The sequence below is a fragment of the Scardinius erythrophthalmus genome (assembly GCF_964197995.2).
Source record: "Scardinius erythrophthalmus genome assembly, chromosome: 1".
NCBI lineage: Eukaryota > Metazoa > Chordata > Actinopteri > Cypriniformes > Leuciscidae > Scardinius > Scardinius erythrophthalmus.
The window spans coordinates 60,619,298-60,628,499 of record NC_138221.1 but is presented as its reverse complement, the minus strand read 5'-3'; positions in this window follow the sequence as shown (position 1 = coordinate 60,628,499).

Below are 9,202 nucleotides of genomic sequence, written 5' to 3'. Positions count from 1 at the left end.
ATGACAGGCAATTTAGGAAATAGAATACAATAGAAAGGAACAGAATATAATTTATATGGTATAATAGGCTCCAGCATCCCTGCAAATCCAGGACAGGCGGTTTGGGAAATTGATGGATAATAGAATAGAATAGAATAGAATAGAATAGAATAGAATAGAATTAATATTGTATAATAGGCTCCAGCATCCTTGCAAACCTACAGGCGGTTTGGAAAATTGATAGATGATGGAATAGAATAGAATAGAATAGAATAGAATAGAATAGAATAGAATAGAATTAATATGGTATAATAGGCTCCAGCATCCCTGCAAACCTACATAGGACAGGCAGTATAATTTAATTAATATTGTATAATAGGCTCCAACATCCCTGCAAACCTACAGCACAGGTGGCTTGGAAAATTGAGAAATTGGAGAATAGAATAGAATAGAGTAGGAAATGAGCAGGACCCCAGATGAGTGTGTGATCAGCCCAGTGGATCGATGGAGAATGTGGCTGGAATCAGGCTGGAGCACTCTGAATAGAATAGAATAGAATAGAATAGAATAGAATAGAATAGAATAGAATAGAATAGAATAGAATTAATATTGTATAATAGGCTCCAGCATCCCTGCAAACATACATAGTACAGGCGGTTTGGAAAATTGATGGAGAATAGAATTGAATAGAATTAATATAGTATAATAGGAGAGAGATCCAATTATGTAAATATTAACTAATCTTTGCCAAATAATCATTCCAGAAATTATTAATGCATTTACTATAAATGCAACTATAGTAATAATATCAGCTAATAATTAAGAATATATATATATTGTATTACCTAATGTTGATGAGTGTGGCAAAGGAGTTTTGATACCAGAAATTATTTCATCACCCACGACCCTGCATAAGACAAGCGGTTTGTAACCTAAACTAAGTATAGTTTAGTACAGGTACTATAGTGGGTTTAAAAACAAACAAACAGACAGAGATATCTATTGGGCCACAAATATCTAGTGCTTTTACATACGGGATTATTTCTGAAATGTGCCACTGATTATGGATTACACCACTAAAACTGTAACCAGCATCGCAGTGATGGCTTCAGATAGTAATACCATGGTACTTTGATAGAAACCGTGGTTCTGAATTTGTTCTATATTTATGAGTCACGCTATTTACATGGTTCTCTAAAGTATTTCCAAGAATTACATAGTACATGTTAAAAAAAAAACATGGTAGAACCAGGGTACTTATTTGATTAGTGGCTTAACATCAGAGAAGCAAACCAATAATAACATTTGTCCAGCAGTTAAAGCAACATGCTCTGATGAAACAGTCCTCTGAATCTTCTGAGCTCTGAAAAATCAAATAGATTCTTATTGGGAGACATTAAAAATCGATTGTTTACTGAGTTTGCGTCAAGTACCTGATAAATCTGTTCTCCTTCAATCTAGTCCAGCCAGACCCTCAGAGCAAAACAATTAATCAGTCTCTCCTGGGAAACAGACATTACGTCAACAGCTGGTTGTTTGTTAGCTTAACACGTTTTACACAAAAATTGCACTATTGAACATGGAAGCCATTAAATCCATTAGCAATATGAATGTTTCTCCTGGAACCCATCAGAATATAGACACAGAGGTGTGGCTTTGCTGTAGTCTATCTTTGTTATTTATAGTCTAATAAGTACAGTTGAGGTGGAGAAAATGAGCAGGACCCCCAGATGAGTGTGTGATCAGCCCAGTGGATCGATGGAGAATGTGTCTGTGAGCACTCAGAGCACGCTGAATGCATTGCAGACACACTGATTGAGTCGGTCGAGATGATCACAGGCCTTCATCAATAGGAAGCAAATGGAAGTGATCTATTCACAGCGAGCTGCTTCCCAACACTCTGTTCAAGAGAGAGAAAAATACACTCAAAAATAGGTTTACATGATGTTTCCGATTACCATTTCACTTTGATGTAGAATCACATTAATTGATTAGAACAATTTCACTGTCTAATCAATATCTGGAATATATAATATAATATAATATAATGGAATAGAATAGAATAGAATAGAACAGAATTCAATGCAATAGAAGAGGTTCCAGCATCTCTGAAACCTTACATCGGACAAGTGGTTTTGAAAATGGATGTGGAATAGAATAGAATAGAATAGAATAGAATAGAATAGAATAGAAAAGAATAGAATAGAATAGAACAGAACAGAATAATAGGCTCCAGCATATCTGCAATCTTACATAGGACAAGTGGTTTGGAAAATGTATGGAGAATAGGACAGAATAGAATAGAATGGAATAGAATACAATACAATACAATACAATACAATACAATACAATACAATAATAGGCTCCAGCATCTCTGCAACCTTACATAGGACAAGTGGTTTGGAAAATGTATATAGAATAGAATAGAATAGAATAGAATAGAATAGAATAGAATAGAATAGAATAGAATAGAATAGAATAGAATACTAGGCTCCAGCATCTCTGCAACCTTACATAGGACAAGTGGTTTGGAAAAAGGATAGAAATTATAATATAAGAATAGAATAGAATCGAATTGAATAGAATACACCAGAATACAATACAATAGAAGAGGTTCCAGCATCTCTGCAACCTTACATACAATAGAATAGAATAGAATAGAATAGAATAGAATAGAATAGAATAGAATAATAGGCTCCACCATATCTGCAACCTTACATAGAACAAGTGGTTTGAAAAAAGGATGGAGAATATAATATAAGAATAGAATAGAATAGAATAGAATAGAATAGAACAGAATAATAGGCTCCAGCATATCTGCAACCTTACATAGGACAAGTGGTTTGAAAAAAGGATGGAGAATATAATATAAGAATAGAATAGAATAGAATAGAATAGAATAGAATAATAGGCTCCAGCATATCTGCAACCTTACATAGGAAAAGTGGTTTGAAAAAAGGATGGAGAATATAATATAAGAATAGAATAGAATAGAATAGAATAGAATAGAATAGAATAGAATAGAATAGAATAGAATAATAGGCTCCAGCGTGTCTGCAACCTTACATAAGACAAGTGGTTTGGAAAATAGATGTGGAATGGAATAGAATAGAATAGAATAATAGGCTCCAGCTTCTTTGCAACCTTGCATAGGACAAGCAGTTTGGAAAATGGATGAAGAATATAATATAATATAATATAATATAATATAATATAATATAATATAATATAATATAATATAATATAATATAATATAATATAATATAATATAATATAATATTGTGTCAGCCCATACAAAACTGACAATCTTTTGTGAAGGTGATCTGGGTGGTAGCCAGGGAGTTGCTAAGGGGTGGTGCATGGTTTTTAGCAAGTTGATATGCAGTTGCTAAGGTTTTCTGGTGGTCCCTAAGCGATTGCTCACTGGCCCAAATCAACAACAAAAAAAAGCCCAACCCCAAGTCTCTTCTTTTTTCTAGATATGTGTAGGTTTATGGGAATATGTGCTAACACTTTATTTTGATAGTCCACTTCTCTGATAGTCCAGGTGATAGACATTCTAACACCTAACCATAACCTAACAGTCTACCAATACTCCAATGACTGCTAATAGACAAAATTACTTCTAGTTAGTAGAATGTCTAAAGTGGACTATTGAAATAAAGTGTAACCAAATATTTTGGTTGTGTGATCACTTAAAAAAGCAATAGCACACTTCTATTCAAAATGAGTAGAACTCAACATTTGAGCTATCATTCATGTGTGTATAGCAAACAGTGTGGGATGAGTTACACACTAGTTTAATACTTAGGGGTGGGATTTTGAACAAAATAACCCTAACCCAAGTATAAGCAATAGTAATAATCATTTAAATGAATAGATGTGTGACAGCACAAACTCTTCTGAAATGTCACTGCCTGAACAGCATAGTCACAGACAAACCCCACATGTCTTCACAGCTATATATTGATGTATGCCGTGTAAATGAAAGCACTTGAGATTATGTTGCCAGCATGCGACTGTGGTAACTGAAGAGCGGTGGGTGAGAAACAAGCCTGGAAATGTGATGATAACACCAATTAAAGCTGCAGGTTGAGCATGATGCTCTGAGAGAAGACGGTCTGACCAGCTGGTCGAGCACTCGGACCTTTTCACAGCGCTGTTTTCTGAAAGAAGCTTCTGTGCAAATTTCACCTTGACTGTGTTAGAGGGTTAGAACTGAACAAATACGGATGTACACAACTGTTCAAATGTTTGGGGTCGCAAGATTATCTAAGTCTTTGAAAGATATCTCTCATGCTCACCAAGATTGCATTTACTTGATAAAAAATACAAAATAAAAATATTACCCTTTTAAGTGTTTTGGCCATTTATTTACACTACAGTGGTGTCTTGGGGGCCTGAAAACGCAAGTTTTTGAAACCTATCCCAGACAGCAACATAGTGTCCCGATACGATGTTGCTGTCTGGGATACTGTGATCAGAGCCCGTCTACGGAGAGCCTGGTCACTCCCTATTAAGTCCTATTGTACTGAATTTTGGTTGTAGTTCCACCAGAGTTCCACTGGGGGGCGATCGCCATGAGTGCAAAATGAATGGGAGTCTATGGAGCTTTACGGCTAAATTTGTCTCTTTCACCCGATTGCCGTTGAGAAATCTCAGATTTGATTGTAGGTTTTGCAAGTTCAACATGGGTTATAGGTCGAAAGTTGAATGAACGAGTACCTATGTCCTTTTGATTTCTTACAGGTTGAGTTGTTGTTGCCCATAACACGCTAGCATTCTGCTAATGAACGCTGATTGGTCAGTGAAGGACTGATTACGACCAGAGATACCGCTTGATGGCATCGTGGCATCCGCAGCGGGACCAGAAACAAATAAAACAAAAACTCTTCCAGCAAGTGTGTTTACCTGTGTCAGCTGTGTTGTCAATGCCTCGAGAGAAAAGAAAGTGCAGAGCGCGAAAGCACCAAAGTGAGTGAAGGATTGCCGTTAAGCAGTATCTCTGGTCGTACGATGTGTATGACGTCATTGACATTTTAAAAGACTTTTTAAAGCAATAAGTGACTCTAAAAAATCTAACACCCAGCAGGTAATGTCTTTGCATCTCCTTTCAAATACAACATTCAAATTACTACAAAAAAAATTATATCCTGAGAAAAGTGGATTTTGAGGGGTATAGCACCATAGACCTCCATTGATTCTGCACTCGTCCTGTGAGCGCCCTCATATGGAATCAGAGTGGAACTGCAACCAGTTCAGAAGCCGGAAGTGTACTGAGAGTGAAACTTCTCGCCTTATTAGACATTTGCTGCGTTCCAAACCGCATACTTCCCTACTATTTAGTATGGGAAAAAGAGTAGGCGAGCGAAAAAGTATGTACGAATCCAAAAGAGTAGGCGAGAATAACCTGGGTGACGTACGAATTATCGCGAGATTCGGACTTAAGTGCGTTCCAATATGCCTACTTTCCTACTATATAGTAGGCGAAAACAGTACGTGAAGGAAGCAGTACGTTCGAAACATCAGTATTCATAAAAGAGTAGGCGAGAAGTTCCCGGATGGCTTACTTCTTCCGGCCAGATTTTTGAGTGCTCATCCGATGGATACTCTTCTATCCCAGGAGGCCACGCGAGAGGATACGTCATTATCAAACAGCGCAGAGATCGGCGACGCGGGTGCTTTCAAATGTGAGTAAACACAGTTCCTTTTGTACCCTCTGATGGTCTTTTTTTATGTCTACACTCGAGTCCTTTGGGGTCTCTAGAGACCCCAGACAATAACATTTAATTTTGTAACAAGATAATAGGTTTTTTTTTTTACAAATGTAATTTTATTCTGTTTGTTAATGTTTTTACTCAACATTTGTGCAGTTTTTGGAGAATTTATGATATTTTTTAAATTTCTATAAATAAATAAATAAATAAATATTTAAATAGCCTTTTTACAAAAAAACAGCATTTGATGTAAAATTCACTTTATAAAAGACCCAGATTTCTAACTTTCATTCATGGGGATAACATGGATGATTTTAAATGGTTTAATGTAACATTTATGCCCATTTTTTGGAAAATGCAGTTTTAAAATAAAAAATAATAATTTTAACCACTAGATGGCTATAGAGCTCCAGTATATGCTATTTGCTATTAGACTACCTGAAAGATATATTTTCACAAGTTGGATTCAGTTGGATTCATATCTAAATATTATAAAATCACAATTATAACAAAAATAAAATATTTTTGTCAAAGTTTAGCATTTTTTGTACCAAAACCCCCCCCCCCAGTTTTTCAATAATGTTACATTATGATTAGAACCAAACCTGAACAAAATGTTATAAAGAGAAATGTTGGAGTCTTAAGATTTTATCATTTATTTCAATCATTTATTTTTAATCTAATTCTAGATTGTAGACACACACAATTGTGGGTGTATGTGTGTGTGTCTGAGAGATAAAGAGAGAGTGTGTGAGTACACATAGTCAGGTCCGAATCTTCAAGATTGTGTAACCCTGTAGGCATTTTTGAGGAAAAGTTGTTATACCACATTTTTAGAAAGTTCAATGTCTCCTGAATAAGGATCCACCGTATAACATTGAAATAAGGGTCCCATTTTCTTGTAATTGTCATTGAAACAATAGGTGCATTATTCACAGCCAAAACACTACAGGTGGATAGGGTAAAAATTTTAAGTTATAGATATCACCATAAAACCTTTCCAGTTTTTCACTTACATAGAGACAGAAATTTTTTGTATTACAAGTTTTCTGAAATGTCATGTTTACATATGCAAATGAGGCATACCAGTATATATATATATAATTCGAGGGGCAGACATACCAGTTCGCGGATCTCCCTTTCGGGCTAGCCCTGTCTCTTCGCGTCTTCACAAAGGTTGTCGAGGCAGCCCTTGTTCCTCTCGACGACTGGCTGATCCTAGCTCACTCTCGAGACCAGGTTTGCGAACACAGGGACCTAGTGCTGCGGCACCTAGCTTGTCTGGGCCTTCGGGTCAACTGGGAGAAGAGCAAACTCTGCTCCGTGCAGAGGATCTCTTTTCTCGATATGGAAATCGACTCGGTCGCCATGTGCGTGCAGCTTATGAGCGTGTGCGCGCAGTCACTGCTAATTTGCCTTCGTCAGTTCGAGGGCAAGAGTGCGGTTCCACTGAAACTATTTCAGAGGCTCCTGGGGCACATGGCATCCGCAGCCGCAGTAACGTCGCTCGGCTTGCTTCATATGAGACCGCTTCAGCTTTGGCTTCGCGATCAAGTCCCGAGGTGGGCATGGCAACACGGCACGCTCCGAGTCCCAGTGACTGCCGTCAGACCTTCACCCCGTGGACGAACCTCAGTTTTCTATGGGCTGGAGTGCCCATAGAACGAGTTTCCTGGCATGTTGTTGTATCAACAGATGCCTCCATAATGGGCTAGGGCGCCATGTGTAATGGACATGCTGCCGCAGGCTCCTGGACAAGACCCCAGCGCCTTTGGCATGTCAATTGCCTCGAGTTGCTGGCTGTACGTCTCACCCTGCACCGCTTCTGTGCGTTGCTCAGGGGTCAGCACGTATTAGTCCGATCAGACAATACCGCCACAGTAGCGTACATCAACCGACAAGGTGGTCTGCACTCCCGCCGTATGTCGCAACTTGCCTGCCACCTCCTCATATTGAGTCAGAAGCATCTGAGGTCGCTTCGAGCCATTTATATCCCGGGAGACCTGAACCGTGCAGCTGATATGTCTCTGTTTCGGCCTCTCGCTGGAGAATGGGGACTCCATCCCCAGTCGGTTCATCTGATTTGGGATCAGTTCGGGGACGCACAGGTAGATCTGTTTGCCTCCCACGACTCTTGCCACTGCGACCTGTTTTATTCTCTGACCGAGGGCACGCTCGGCACGGATGCACTGGCGCACAGCTGGCCGCAGGGCCTCTGCAAGTATGCGTTTTCCCCCAGTGAGCCTTCTTACGTAGACTTTGCGCAAGATCAGGGAGGACGAGGAGCAGGTAATTTTGGTTGCCCCGTATTGGCTCAAGCGCACCTGGTTCCAAGAACTAGTACTCTTCGCGACAGCACCTCCCTGGCCAATTCCTCTGAGAAAGAACCTGCTTTCTCAGGGACAGGGCACCCTATGGCACCCTCGTCCCGATCTTTGAAACCTCCATGTGTGGTTCCTGGACGGGACGAGGCAGGTTTGAGTACCGTACCACCAGCGGTGGTGGCTACCATCACTACCGCTAGACTGTGCCCAAGGTTCCCACCACACCCTTTCGAGACCAGGTGGTGAACCTGCAAGCGCTGCCCTTGGAGGACGCAGACCCAGCCTTGGCACTGCTCTGTCCAGTACGCACCCTCCATACTTACATAGACAGGATGCATTGTTTCAGGACTTCAGACCAGCTCTTTGTCTGTCATGGTGGGAAGCTGAAGGGAAAGGCTCTCTCCAAGCAAAGGTTGTCTCACTGGATAGTGGACGCCATTGCTTTGGCTTACCAGCAGCAAGGTCGACCATGCCCCCTTGGTGTGACGGCCTGCTCCACCCGGAGTGTGGCATCCTCTTGGGCTCTAGCGCATGGCGCCTCGCTAACAGACATATGTAGATCTGCAGGCTGGGCTACACCTAACACGCCCTCTGGGCAACCCCCACGTGTGTAGTCCACTGTAAGCCTCTCTGAGCATGTGTCTTTCCCTCGGCAAGCTACCTTGCCACCCCTGGGTTTGAAATATTCCACCTGCAGCTGGACACCCCAGTGATTCTCAATATGCAGCCCCCTGGGGTCATGTGTATTCCAAGTCCCCCCCTTCGGGCTGGGCATAATTGCATATTTCCACTGATATATGCTTCCCAGTGTACCTTGGCATAATTCCAGCAGCCATTAAAAACTATCCCTTTCATGTTAATGTTGCTTTTTCATCGTTTACATGTTTAAATATTCTGAGAATGCATAGTTTTAGTTCTAATGTTTAATGTTTAAACTGCAATAAATGCAGCCATTTTTTTGGCAGCCATTTTGTTTTTATTGTTTATGCCAAAACAGTGATGTTTACAACTTGTTATACGGCAGAAATGGATTCAGCACCTAAAAATCATATAGAAACAACACTTGAAGTACTTTTCCTCAAAAATGCCTACTGCATCTTATCCAGGGCTATTTATCTATTTTGGGACCTGACTAACATTGTCGATGAGCCAGTGTCACCACACCACTTTATATTTGTAGTG